This window comes from Rhinoderma darwinii, chromosome 6, assembly GCF_050947455.1.
Source record: "Rhinoderma darwinii isolate aRhiDar2 chromosome 6, aRhiDar2.hap1, whole genome shotgun sequence".
Taxonomy (NCBI): domain Eukaryota; kingdom Metazoa; phylum Chordata; class Amphibia; order Anura; family Rhinodermatidae; genus Rhinoderma; species Rhinoderma darwinii.
Window position 1 is genome coordinate 5,576,441 of NC_134692.1, and position 14,462 is coordinate 5,590,902.

General features: G+C 44.5%; 1 long non-coding RNA gene across 1 annotated transcript in view; it reads left to right on the forward strand.

Annotated features, from left to right (window-relative positions):
• Window positions 1-12,094: 12,094 nt before the first annotated feature.
• The window catches only part of LOC142656154 (uncharacterized), a 79,434-nt gene continuing 77,066 nt past the window's right edge, over window positions 12,095-14,462 (forward strand). The window contains exon 1 of the long non-coding RNA XR_012849592.1: window positions 12,095-12,205. This is a non-coding gene — a long non-coding RNA (uncharacterized LOC142656154). The remainder of the gene's footprint in view (window positions 12,206-14,462) is intronic.

Below are 14,462 nucleotides of genomic sequence, written 5' to 3' on the forward strand. Positions count from 1 at the left end.
ACAGGGGCGCTATATGTAGGGCACTGTCTACAGGGGTGGGCTATATGTGAAACACTATACACAGGTGGAGCTATATGTGAGGCACTATCTACAGAGGTGGGCTATATGTGGAGCACTAGCTATAAGGGAAGCTGTATGTAGGGTAGCATGGTGGCTCAGTAGTTAGCACTATTGCCTTGCATCTCTGGAGTCCATATGTGGGCACTATCTACAGGTGGCTGTATGTGGGGCATTATCTACAGAGACTATATGGGGGTCACTATCTACAGGGGGCTATGGGGGCACTATCTACAGGGGGCACGGTGTGTGTGTGTGTGTGTGACAGTGTATGGTACTATTATAATCAGGGACACAGTGTATATTATAGTTAGAGGTGCAGTGTATGGCGCTATTATATTTAGAGGTGTTAAGAATTTTATCTTCGTTTATAGGTGCAGAAATGTTTTAAAAGTGAGAAGCTGAAGACATCTGAGCGGAAAACTGCAGAAATGTTCTGTGACCGGGAGAAGTCATCATAGAGGTCTGGAAGAGATGGAGAAGAAAAGAGAAAAAGAACAACTAGAATCTGAGACGTCACCGGTGAGTCACTTAATGTAAATGTTTATTCTGTCTCTAATCAGTATTGTAGTCACTGTATGATCTGCAGTGAGATGATGGGTGGTATGATTATGATATGATTTTTTTATTGTGAAACAGCATCTCCCAGCATATCCTTACCATTGTTCGGGCCAGGTTGGGAGCTGTAGTTTTACGCCATACAAACCTATACAGCAGTGGTTGCACTAAATTGAGCTGTATTTGTTCTGGTGCTGTATATATGTAGTGAGCTTGGTTCTGGTGCTGTATATATGTACTGAGATTGGTTCTGGTGCTGTATTTATGTACTGAGCTTTGTTCTTGTTCTGTATATATGTATGAGCTTGGTTCTGGGGCTGTATATATGCACTGAGATTGTTTCTTGTGCTGTATATATGTACTGAGCTTGGTTCTGGGGCTGTATTTATGTACTGAGCTTAGTTCTCGTGCCATATATATGTACTAATCTTGGTTCTAGTGCTGTATTTAAGTACTGATCTTGATTCTGGTATTGTATATATGTAGTGAGGTTTGTTCTAGTGGTGTATTTATGTACAGAGCTTTGTTCTGGTGCTGTATATATGTATTGAACTTGGCTCTCGTGCCGTATATATGTATTTAGCTTGGATCTGGTTCCATATATATGACAGAGCTTGGTACTGGAGCTGTAATTATATAGGATATATTTCTAATAACAAAATTACAGGGCAGATGGAGTTGTTATCAATTCATTGTATATTGAAAAGGAACCTGTCTGGTAGTTTTAACAACTTAAACCGCCACCATGCGGTAATACACGACCTGACAATATTTCCAAACATTCCCCTATATGTTTTTTTTTTTGATGCAACAAAATCTATAAAATCAACTTTTATACCGGCCCACACTATATGCTAATTACTCATTAAAGGGTCATGGGGCGGTGCCGCTATCCTGAAGAGTCACATACTACTGCCTCCAAACCCACCTTTCCATGTTTGATTGACATCCCCTTGGCTAATACAACTTTCTCGGATGCGCTATTGCCTTGTACTACTTAGGCACGCACCAAGCAGCGAGGTGTACTCTGCCCTGCTTCATCGCTGCACCGCTCATGCCAGGGTAGTACAAGGCAATGACACATCTGCAAGAGTCTGAGGAAACTGGTAGTGATGTAGAACAGCCAGGGGGATGTCAATCAAAATCCGGGGGGCGCCATTTCAATTGTCGCCTCAGGCAGCAGAAAAGCTAGAATGGGCCCTGAGGCTGCAGGCCTATAAGGTGCTGAAAAGACTCCCTGCGCAGGCCGGCGTGATGACGTCACTGCATCATGCTGGTCTGCGCATGTGTCCTGACCGGAGCCTATGCAGCGCTCCGTCCGTCACATGAACGGGCAAGTAAAGCACAATATATTATATTTTTTTGGGGGGGGGTTGGCACTATATACAAGTGGGGATCAGGGTGGCACTATATTCAAGGGGGGAGCGGGCTGGCACTATATACAAGTGGGGAGAGCAGGGTGGCACTATATACAAGGGGGGATCAGAGTGGCACTATATACAAGGGGGAGTGGGGTGGCACTATATAAAAGGGGGGAGCAGGGTGGCACTATATACAAGGGGGGAGCAGGGTGGCACTGTATACAAGGGGGAGCAGGGTGGCACTATATACAAGGGGGAACAGGGTGGCACTATATACAAGGGGAAGCAGTGTGGCACTATCTACTAGGGGGGGTTGTATGGTACTATTTACAAGGGGAGGGCTGTGGCGTTATCTACAGGGGGCTGTGTGTGGCACTATATACAAGGGAGGGGCTGTGTGGCACTATATACAAGGGAGGGGGGCTGTGTGGCACTGTATACAGGGGGAGCTGTATGGCGCTATATACAGGGGCGGCTTTATGGCGATATCTACAGGGGGCTGTATGGCACTATCTACAAGGAGAAGGTGGGGGCGCTATCTACAAGTGGGGTGTGACATTGTCTACAGGGAGCTGTATGGCACAATCTACAGGGGGCACTATCTTTAAGTGGGGATGCGTGTGGCTATCTATCTATCTATCTATCTATCTATCTATCTATCTATCTATCTATCTATCTATCTATCTATCTATCTATCTATCTATCTATCTATCTATCTATCGAAAAAACACAATAGTTTAGTTGATCTCCACACATTTTTGTTCTTTATCTATTGCTGGTAAGAAGATATTGGGTAAATCTCTGTGCAGATAATCCCTGTGATTACCCGCTGTGAGTCCTACTTAAAAATTGATTTATTAATTCTGAGATTTACGACCCAAAAATAGGTCATCAGAATTTCATCGGATTCCACAGCACTGGATTAAAAGATGGATCCCGTATCCTGCCGGCTGCTGGTGAAACGCTCTGCGGTGCTCTCACATGGCCTCGTCATTTTTTAGATTATTCCCAGACTTGTATTTGTATAAAATATACAGAAGATGTAAGTAAATATCTGATCTCATGCTGGAAATATCCACTGACCTCGGAGGTTTGTGATGATCGTGATTGAGGGTTGCAGTAATTCTCGGTCGTACGTCTTAAGTAACACATTTATCATCATTCACCTCCTTGTATCCAGGACACTTGATATTAAGAAATGGGACAATCATTATCTGGACTTCTAGAACGTGTGCATAGTCAGTGGTGTAGTTATACGTCGTCGGTGGTCTTAAACCTTTGGCTCTCCAGCTGTTGCGAAAGTACAACCTCTAGAATACCTTTCTAATATCCCTTGTGGATTCCATTTTCATGATTTCTGATTGCTGTCAGTGAGTAGAAACGTTCATAGAGGCTGAAAACGTTGTGCATACCTTATCGTGAGGTTTTGTTACAATTGTATCCAGTGTAGACAATACTTTGTAATATAAACAGTCAGGACGCCAAACTGATACATTGTAAGAACCTGTTCCCATCTGCGTTGGTATCTCCGTTGCTTTGTTTCGTCAGAGGAGCAGAACAAGCAAAATCCCGTCCCGCTGTACAACGGATATCTCCTGCGACCGTCGCAACCCGTTAACGTTAATGGGGTCCATCAGGTTTCCATCAGGGTGTCCGTGGTTTTACTGGAAACAATAGTGCAGCCTGTCATTTTGGCCAGATTTGCGAAAAGGCCCCTAACGGAGGAGCCTCCAACGCAGATGTGAACGGGCCCCAACAAAATCAGGATAGGAAAGAGATTTGTGCTACTTATGTCTTTAGCTCACAGAGGATTGTCTACAACTGTAGCAAAGTCTCAGCTGTGAACAGTATTAGGTCAGGACCGGCTGTCAAATACTGAAAGTAAACAAGAACACTTCCATTCTCTGACAGCAAGAGTAATGTCAGAAATGGAGACAAATGAAAGCAACATTTTTCATTATATAATAATTATTATTTACTGTTTATTGTTTTCCTAATTTATGTATCTAATGGCCATCAATGTATCATTATCCACTTTCCACAGATCCTAATTAGCACATAGCTGCTCTTTTATGTAGACTTATTGTCAGTCTTGTTGGTGTCAGTCTTCACTGTAACTTTGACCTTCTATTCATGAACCAGGAGGCTCAGTATGAACATAACGGTAGATCTCATCCAGTTGAGGGAATTCTGCAATGCATGATATTGGGAAAAAAGTGAATATAAATAAAACCTAAATCTTTGTCATAACATAAACCCTGTGACACCAGGGACGATGTTACATCTATGGCGGCTTCGCGGTGATCTTTATATAATATTACAAGTGATTATTTGGTATCATTATTTTGTGGTAATTATTGAGCTGTATCCGGATGTGATGGTTGATGGGACGTTGTATCACAGGACATTGGCGTGAATGTTCTTAGCGTTTCGGGATGTGACCGTGAGAACCGTTTTCTGCTCAATGATCCGCGCTCGGTTTCCTCACCACATTCTGGTGTATTTTACAATTTTTACGCTTGTGCAAAAAACATGTGAAGTTCTGGATTTTATCTGCACCCGAGGAGCAATTCTGCGGAGGAGAGATGGATGATGACACACTACAGACGCGTTTTACTTCCAGCTATTTCTACATATTATCCCTGAGAGCATCACATGACACGGAGAACGCCAGCGCTCTAAGTGGTTTTCTAATTAGGACGACATGGATTGATATTCCATTCTGGAGATTCATGTCCCTTCACGCGTTTCCTTCCGACTCATCCAGACGTGTAATGGATCGGTTCTGGTGGCTCTTACTCTTTATGGGTCTCTTATGCGTTTTACCCAAATGAGAAATGTATCATTTTATGTATAGAGACGAAATCTCTCAAATCTGGCGACTGCTCTGATGACAATTGGAGTCAATTTAGAATGCAAAAACTGAAACTCTCGGGATTCGTTCCCTGGTAATCCACAGCAAATTGATAAAAACGAAAAAAAAAAAAAATTGTGCAATTTTTATGCATATTTGCGGCATATTTTCAAAAAATCTGCTTTTATGGAGAACTGCAGCTGTGCTAACATATTTATCAGTGGGGGTACAACCTCTGGGACTCTCATCGGGGTCTTATTCGCTTATTCCTGCATAAACCTATTGGTACATGCAGGAAGGAGATCTAAATGGTATACATATAAATATATGCTATACTAAAGCCTATATATGAAGGCTAGACCTCAATGAAACCAAGTAACTCTTGGTGTGTTGCCCTAAACAACTAGTATAAACCTAAAAACGTATAGGGCATAATTAACACAAGTAGATAGGAAAAATATATCAATTTTTATTGAGAAATACAACATTAAAAGATAGGTCATACTGAGCAAAAACACAGAGACGTCTAACACTTGCAGAGAACATACAGACACAAAGGGGTAAGTGACAGTGTCAAAGATGTATTTTTAACTGGGTGAATGTGGCCTGATCAAATTGATAATTTTGAAAACCTCTATATATATATCTTGAAGATGTGAATCTGCAAAGTAAGAGATGTGTATATATATACAGGCTGGATGTAAATATAACCAGTACAGAGATTATCAACAAAGTAGAAGGCTGTAGTCCAGAATGACAGGCATAGTATGCCAGCAGTTAATGATACAGGCAAGTTAGGTGGAAGAAAACCCAAGAGAAGAAGTGTGTGACATACCCATTGTAGTCCTCTGCATGGAGAGAACGTCAGTCCCGACGCGCGTTTCGGCGAAATGCCTTCGTCCGGGGGTGCCGTCTCTCCAGCAGGAAACTCCTCTTTTAAAGTGTGTGGCCATCCAATCGTAACCGTACCGAACATCACATGGGACCGTGGGTGTGTATACAGTGGCGTCAAGTGCCGGGGGCGGGGACGCCCATCATTCACCTCCGACCGCGCGTCATCAAGGGGGCGTGACTCAGCGGCGACTGATGCCGAGGAGACACGCCCACCCCGATAGAGACGCGCAGGACCGGGGGAAGCCGGGGGCTCCCTCCCGACACAAGCGCACAGGTAAACACTGCTGAAATTGAAGTATCCCATGGGATGTTGAAGATACGGGACCGGGCAGCAGAAAGGAAGAAGAGAGTATGGCAGAAGATTTAACATGAGTCAATAAATCCTTATACATTAAGTTAAGTGCGGCGGATATGAATATATTAAGAACAAGATGGAAGATATAGTAAAAGGTAATGTTTACTAAGAAACGAGCAGCAGATTATGGTGATAAGTAATATATACCAATCTATGCCATATAATGAATAGATAGATGTATCATACTGACATCCATTTATAAGTCTCATATATATATATCCATTGTGACAGTATAGTAACGTGTACATGATCATGCCGATACAGGCACATATGTATCCAAAACACTATATGTAGATTAAAAATGTATATGTAACTTATTGTATAAATATATAGAAACATTGAAGCAATAAATATAAATACTGTGTCTAAAAAGTTTTTCTTTTTTTCCCTTCTCGTATCTATACAGTATATACTAAAAATTAAAAATTAAAAGAAAGAGTGACAATATAAGATGTGTCGATATAGTGTTTAGTTTTGGCACAAACAAGGTGCAGAAAATGTATGTATAGGGAATTGCATATATACAGAGGTGCTCCCGGTCACCTGGGGTGCAGGGAACTGCTACATAGTCCACGGCCATATTCAAGGGGAGTATCAGTTCTCTGCATGGCGGGTGACCGGGAGCGTCGTAGTGCAGGACAATTCTAAGAAGGAGCCGCAGTGCTCAACCAGTGCTGCAGCTCCTTAATTCTGAGGCTCAGCGGGGGTCCTGGCAATCCGACCCCACTGGTCACTGAGTGATGACAAATCATAGAATTATGGCATCACTTCTAATAAAGGAAAACCCCTCTAAGGGCTCTGACCCATCCATTTCTATATGGCCATTCACACATCTGTTTTTTTTGGGATCCTTGTGCAGATCCACAAAACTCAGGGCAGGTCCTATCACTGTCAGTTTTTGCAGATCTGTCTCGTCCATATGAGTCAATAAGCAAAAAAAAAAAACAGACCGCACACAAAAGCAATCTGTTTTTTGCAAATCCTTTTTTTTTGCGGCTTTATAACAGCGCATTTGAGAATGTGTGAATCAGCCCAAAGGAATTCTAAATTTATCTCATTGTCAAGTCAATGGGGGAAAACATTTTACCAAAATGCGACAAAACTGTGACAATGAGGAGCCGGATTCATTGTATCAATGAAATTTTTTAAAGTCCAGGTTTCTAAAACAACTGAATTTTTTCCCCATCCCAATGTTATTTTTTTTTTCCAGAGAAAGTTTTAGAAAGTCGTTCACACATGATAGCTTATAGGGGAATACGTTTGAGGACTTCCTTAAAGAGGCTGTCACCACATTATAAGTGGCCTATATTGTACATGTGATCGGCGCTAGAAAAACGATCATTTTTTACGGAGTTATGACCTATATTAGCTTTATGCTAATGAGTTTCTCAATGGACAACTGGGCATGTTTTACTATATGACCAAGTGGGCGTTGTGGAGAGAAGAGTATGACGCTGACCAATCAGTGACCAATCAGTGATCAATCAGCGTCATACACTTCTCTCCATTCATTTGCACTGCACATAGCGATATATCTATATCACTACGTGCAGCCACATAAACACACTATAACGTTACTGCAGTGTCCTGACAATGAATATACATCACTACCAGCCAGGATGTGATGTGTATTCATTCTCCTGACCACTTCTGTAGCGTTTCTGTGATTTACAGCACAGCACAGCGAGATCTCGCTGTGAATGAGAGTTTACAGCGTAATCTCGCGAGACTACGCCTGCTATGCTGTAACTCACAGAGACGCTACAGAAGTGTTCAGGAGAATGAATACACATGACCAGTGGCGGATTAAGTAGACCATGGGCCCTGGGCTGTTACCCAAACTTGGACCCCCATTCCGCACCGCCGCCCTGCTGCACCGTAACTATTTTTAATACTACCTTTTTGGGAAAGCATTAACAAATGGGTGTTACAATTCCCCTTGTCACAGGGCTGTGTCCCTACATACTGACAGTATCACATTGTGCAGGGACACATCCTCCTGACAAGGGGAATTGTCTATCAGTCCTGGACTGCAGAAAGACTTTTTGTGAAATACAAGGATTTCCTATAATAAAAATGTCAGGAGAGGTGACAGATTCTCTATAAATCTAGTGACTCACAGGTGACGACATCTAAGATTCTAGTCGTTTTTTTTCTCTTTTCTTCTCCATCCGGTCCAGAGCTCATGACGACTTCTCCCGGCCATGACCCATTTCTGCAGAATTTGCCACTCAGATGTCTGTGGCTCCTCACTTTTCCAACATTTCCACACCTATAAACGAAAATAAAGTTATCATGGTGCCACATACTGTGCCCCTACATATAATAGCACCAAAGACTGCGCGCCTGAATATAATAATACCAAACGCAGTAAAACACCACATACACACAGCCCCCTGTACACAGTGCCACACACAGCCCCCTGTACATAGTGCCACACACAGTCCCCTGTACATAGTGCCACACACAGCCCCCTGTACATAGTGCCACGTACAGTCCCCTGTAGATATTACACACCCCCCATAGATAGCGCCACACACAGTCCCCTGTACATAGTGCCACACCCAGCCCCTGTACATAGTGCTACACACAGCCCCTGTACATAGCGCCACACACAACCCCTGTACATAGTGCCACACACAGACCCCTGTACATAGTGCCACACACAGACCCTGTACATAGTGCCACACACAGCGCCTGTAGATATTACACAGCCCCATAGATAGCGCCACACACATCCCCCCGTAGAGCGTTACACACAGCCCCTATAGATAGCGCCATTCAGCCCTCCCCCTCTTGTAAATAGCGCCACAGAGCCCCCCTGTAAAGAGCGCCACACACATACCGCTGTGGATAGCGCCACACAGCCCCCCTTGTATATAGTGTCACACAGCGCTCCCCTTGTATATAGTGCACACAGCGCTTCCCCTTTGTATATAGTGCCACACAGTGCACCCCTCCCCCTTGTATATAGTGTGACAGAGAACTCCCCCCCTTGTATATAGTGTCACAGAGCACTCCCCCCACACAGTGCTCCCCTCCCCCCTTGTATATAGGCCCATACAGCGTTACCCTCCCCCTTGTATATAGGGCCACCCAGCACTCCCCCCTTGTATATAGTGTCATGGAGAACTCCCCCCCCTCTTGTATATAGTGTCACGGAACACTCCCCCCCCCACCTTGAATATATGCACAGCGCTAAAAATAAATAAACATATATTTTACTTACCTTGCTGCGTTCTCGTTGCGGCCGCTCAAGCTGGACGCATGTGAAGCCTCCCGACTAGACGCATGCGCAGACCGCCTTGATGCAGTACCTCATCACGCCGGCCTGCGCAGGGAGTCTTCCCAGCGCCTGATATGCTGCAATCCTAATGTGGCCTGCAGCCTATAATATTCGTTTGTATCTGAGGACTCAGATACAAATGAATGTGGCTGCCGCAAGCACCGGGGCCACCTCCGGTGCTAGCAACGACACCAGGCATGAGGGGGCCCGTGCGGTCTTGTGCGGTTCGAGCGGCCATGGGCCCCCTGGGAGCCTTGGGCCCCGGGTGGCCGCCCGAACCGCTCTAATGATAATCTGCCACTGCACATGACGTCCTGGCTGGAGGTAATGTATATTCATTGTCAGGACACTGCAGTAATGTTAGTGTTTGTGTATGTGGCTGCACATAGCGATATAACTATATCGCTAGTGCAGTGTAAATGAATGGCGAGAAGTGTATGACGCTGATTGGTCACTGATTGGTCAGCGTCATACACTTCTCTCCACAACGCCCACTTGGTCATATAGTAAAACACACCCAGTTGTCCATTGAGAAACTCAACAGCATAAAGCTAATATAGGTCATAACTCCGTCAAAAATGATAGTTTTTCTAAATAAAAAACACTGCTATAATCTACATTACAGCGCCGATCACATCATGTACAATATAGGCCACTTATAATGTGGTGACAGAGCCTCTTTATTACTAGGACCACTGTTATCTACATTACAGCGCCGATCACATCATGTACAATATAGACCACTTATAATGTGGTGACAGCCTCTTTATTACTAGGACCACTGTTATCTACATTACAGCGATGATCACATCATGTACAATATAGGCCACTTATAATGTGGTGACAGAGCCTCTTTATTACTAGGACCACTGTTATCTACATTACAGCGCCGATCACATCATGTACAATATAGGCCACTTATAATGTGGTGACAGAGCCTCTTTATTACTAGGACCACTGTTCTCTACATTACAGCGCCGATCACAACATGTACAATATAGACCACTTATAATGTGGTGACAGCCTCTTTAAGCCACATCTTTTCCATGTTTTTACCAGGACACAGTCGCTGTGGCTTTCCACACAGTTAGGCCTCATTTACACGAGCGTATTATACGCGCGTGCGACGCGCGTGCTTTTCACGCGTGTCGTACGCACCTATAATAGTCTATGGGGCTGTTTAGACGATGCGTGAATTTTGCGCTGCGTGAGTGCGTTGCGTAAAACTCACGACATGTTCTATATTCTTGCGTTTTTCACGCAACACGCACCCATTGACTTCAATGGGTGCGTGAAAACAACGCATGCCACACTGACGGTCCTGCGTTGCATGCGCGAAAATCACGCAAGAGCTGTCAAAAGGATGAATGTAAACAGAAAAGCACCACGTGCTTTTCTGGTTACAAACATCCAAACGGAGTGTCAAATTAGAGATGAGCGCACCGAACTTCACCGGGTTCGGCCGAACTCGTTTTAACCGAACCCGGCAAAAAATGTTCGGGTACGCGACGTCAGGAGACAGTCACTGCCCACGGTGCTCAAAGACTTAAACTGTTTCAGCACCATGGACAGTGACTTTCGATCACAATATACATATACGTGTAAAAAAAAACAGAAGTTCTGACTTACCGATAAGTCCCGGCTCCTTCCTCCAGTCCGACCTCCCGGGATGACAATTCAGGCCAAGTGACAGCTGCAGCCAATCACAGGCCAAGCACAGGCTGCAGCCAATCACAGGCTGCAGCGGTCTCATGGCCTGCCGCGTCATCCTGGGAGGTGGGGCCGGATGACAAGAGAGGGACGCGTCACCAAGTCAACGGCCGGGAGACCGGACTGGAGGAAGCAGGCAGTTCATGGTAAGTGTGAACGTCTTTTTTTATTCACAGGTTGGTGTATATTGTGATCGGCATTCACTGTCGAGGGTGCTGAAAGAGTTACTGCCGATCAGTTAGCTCTTTCAGCACCTTGGACAGTGACGGGCGTTGACTACCTCATCTCTATGATGGCGGCTGCGCGAAAATCACGCAGCCGCGCATCATACACGGATGACACACGGAGCTGTCAATTGCCTTTTGCGCACGCAAAACGCAGCGTTTTTTTGCGCGCGCAAAACGCACACGCTCGTGTAAATGAGGCCTTAAAGGGATATTCCACATAAATATCCACATCCTTCAGATGCTTTCTTCTTTACAGATGATTTATTCAACCTTGTCTTAGTTATATCTCTTTCTGGGAAAGTTGGGTGACCACCATTGTCGCACTATCAGGGCTTCCGCTAGGGTTATCACCCAGCATCCCAATGGTAAACCTGCCTGTGCATTGGTGCAGTCCCATCTCTTTCATGTCCGTACAAATAGGCAGATTTGTTGGGTAACATCCCCTTTTGGAATAGTAATGACGGAATAATCTGCGTATACATTACTGCAGGGTAAGGCTCTGTTCAGACTGCTCTTGTAGTGTATGTTCAGCGTGGGCCCTGGGAATATGACAAATGTGGACATCGACTTCTAAGGACCCAATATCTGCCAAAACAGGTTCTTGTTGTTGTACGTCCGGCCAGAATGTATCGGATTTTTTTTTTAACCATATTGAAAAGTCGATGCTGCTTTTATTTTCGTTGCTTATATAGCGCCAACCTATTCCGCAGCGCTGTACAGTCATTGTCATCACTCACTGTCCTCGTTGGGGCTCACAATCTAAATTCCTATCTGTTTGTTTCTGAAGTGGGGGAAGAACCCGGAGGACCTGGAGGAAACCCACACAAATAGGGCGAGAACGTAGAAACTCCATGCAGATGTAGCCCGCGGTCAGACTCCAAGCCGGGACCCCAGCGCTGCGAGGTAACAGTACTAACCACTGGCCCCCTGTGCTTTTTAATGCAATGCAATACAATGGGAGATTATACAGATGTAGCCAACTATATCTTGACTTTTAACGCATTAAATACACAGTGGCAAGAAACTTTAACGTAACTTTTTCAATGACTTTTGTCGTGTGATATCACGCTGCAGCAAGTTATCAGAGTCTAGATAAACTTGGCTACATCTGTATAGCAAAGATTTTTCTAGCCTAAGGCCAGTTTCACACGAACGTAATACAGGCAGAATTCTGCAACCGTCTGAGGGTATGTTCAAGCGAACTATTTTCAGCCGTAAACGTCCCGAGAAACGGCTGAAAAATCGCAAGCAGAACTCCTACAAACATCTGCCCATTGATTTCAATGGGAAATACGGCGTTCTGTTCTAACGGGGAGTTACGCCTCATTTTAAAAAAATAGCGCGTAAAAAGACTCCCCGTAAAAAGAAGAGCATGTCACTTCTTGAGCCGTTTTTGGAGCAGTTTTTCATTGACTCAATAGAAAAACAGCTCCAAAAACGGCCGTAAAAAATGCAGCAAAAAACGCTGGGTGCTTAAAAACGGCTGAAAATCAGGAGCTGTTTTCCCTATTTTGTTAAGTGTGTGAACAGAGCCTTACTGCTGCAAATTCCATCAGCGCGTATCAATTGACCCGTACTAACAAAAATCCCGGCCCATGGGTCTAACGACCTAAACTAACAGCGTCGTAGATCCTCATGATATTACTTTGGCTCTTTAGAACCGCGGTCAGACTGTAATTTGCATCGCAGAAACGCTCCCGTATAACGTATATTATAGAGTCACCAGGTCTTTTCTGCTGCCTCTTTATTTCTGTATTTGTCTTGATTGATTTGCTGATCTGCCCCCTCCCTGTATAGTCAGAGGCGCAGCGTTTCGTTGGGGCGTCTCCAGAGGACATCTTATGTATTAGGACAGTCCTGACAGTTTCCTGCAGCTCGGAGAGAAGATGAGCAGTAAATCTGATTATAATCGGCTGTGTGCACAGGGCACGTCACATGTAGGGTGCCCGCATGTCCTGTGACCACCCTGTCATGTTCTGTATCCGCCGGCGCTGGCCCAGCTGGAGGGCACCCTCAGTGTGAAGAGAGGGATACATCACCGGGGAAGTCAGACGCGCTCAGCTGTCAGGATGTCAGATCTTCACAGGTAGCAGCTGCGAAATGTTAGGGATTTGTGCTGCGCCAGGAAAGTGCACAGAATCTATCCGCTTATAATGGCAAGAACAACAAAATCACGTCACCTCTTCACGTCTGCAGCTGAATGTAGCAGAGGCCGCGATTCACCCTCTGAAGGGAAGGCAAACAATGTCACCCCATCTTCTAATGAATGAAACGCTATGGGAGGGCTGGAAGGAAGGGCCAGTGGACTATGGACTTGATTTTCCAGGTGAGAGTCCGCCAGGTCTGGATCAAGGTCTGCGGAGGTTTCTGGGTATAACATCAATGGTGGATATTCTCCTATTTTTGAAAAATGAAAAACAATAAAGCCCAAATAAAAGTGCAAAACTCTGTCAAATAACACACAGTGCTAAATATCAGTATTATACAGAGAGCAAACTGCCATACAGTGCCCATGTAATAAGGAGCAAATCATAGTATAATACAGAGCTCTGATAAAGTATAGTGCGTAAATAATATTCCCATACAGCCATACAGTATATATATATATACACCGTGTTCCAAATTATTATGCACATTGGATTTAAGTGTCATAAACATTTAATTATTAGTTTTTCAATTAAACTCAAGGATGGTATTGTGTCTTAGGGCTCTTTGGATCATTGTAATCAATCTCAGACACCTGTGATAATTAGTTTTAGATAAAAACATAATGATAAAGGCATAATGAGGAAGGTTTCTGCCAGACAAATTAATAGGATTAGGAGAGCAGCTGCTAAAATGCCATTGCAAAGCAGCAAACAGGTATTTGAAGCCGCTGGTGCCTCTGGAGTCCCGTGAACCTCAAGGTGTAGGATCCTCCAGAGATTTGCAAGTGTGCATAAAGCTATTATTCGGCCACCCCTAAACAATGCTCACAAGCAGAAACGGTTGCAGTGGGCTCAGAAATACATGAAGACTCATTTTCAAACCGTGGTGTTTACTGATGAGTGCCGTGCAACCCTGGATGGTCCAGATGAATGGAGTAGTGGATGGTTGGTGAATGGCCACCATGTCCCAACAAGGCTGCGACTTCAGCAAGGAGGTGGCGGAGTCATGTTTT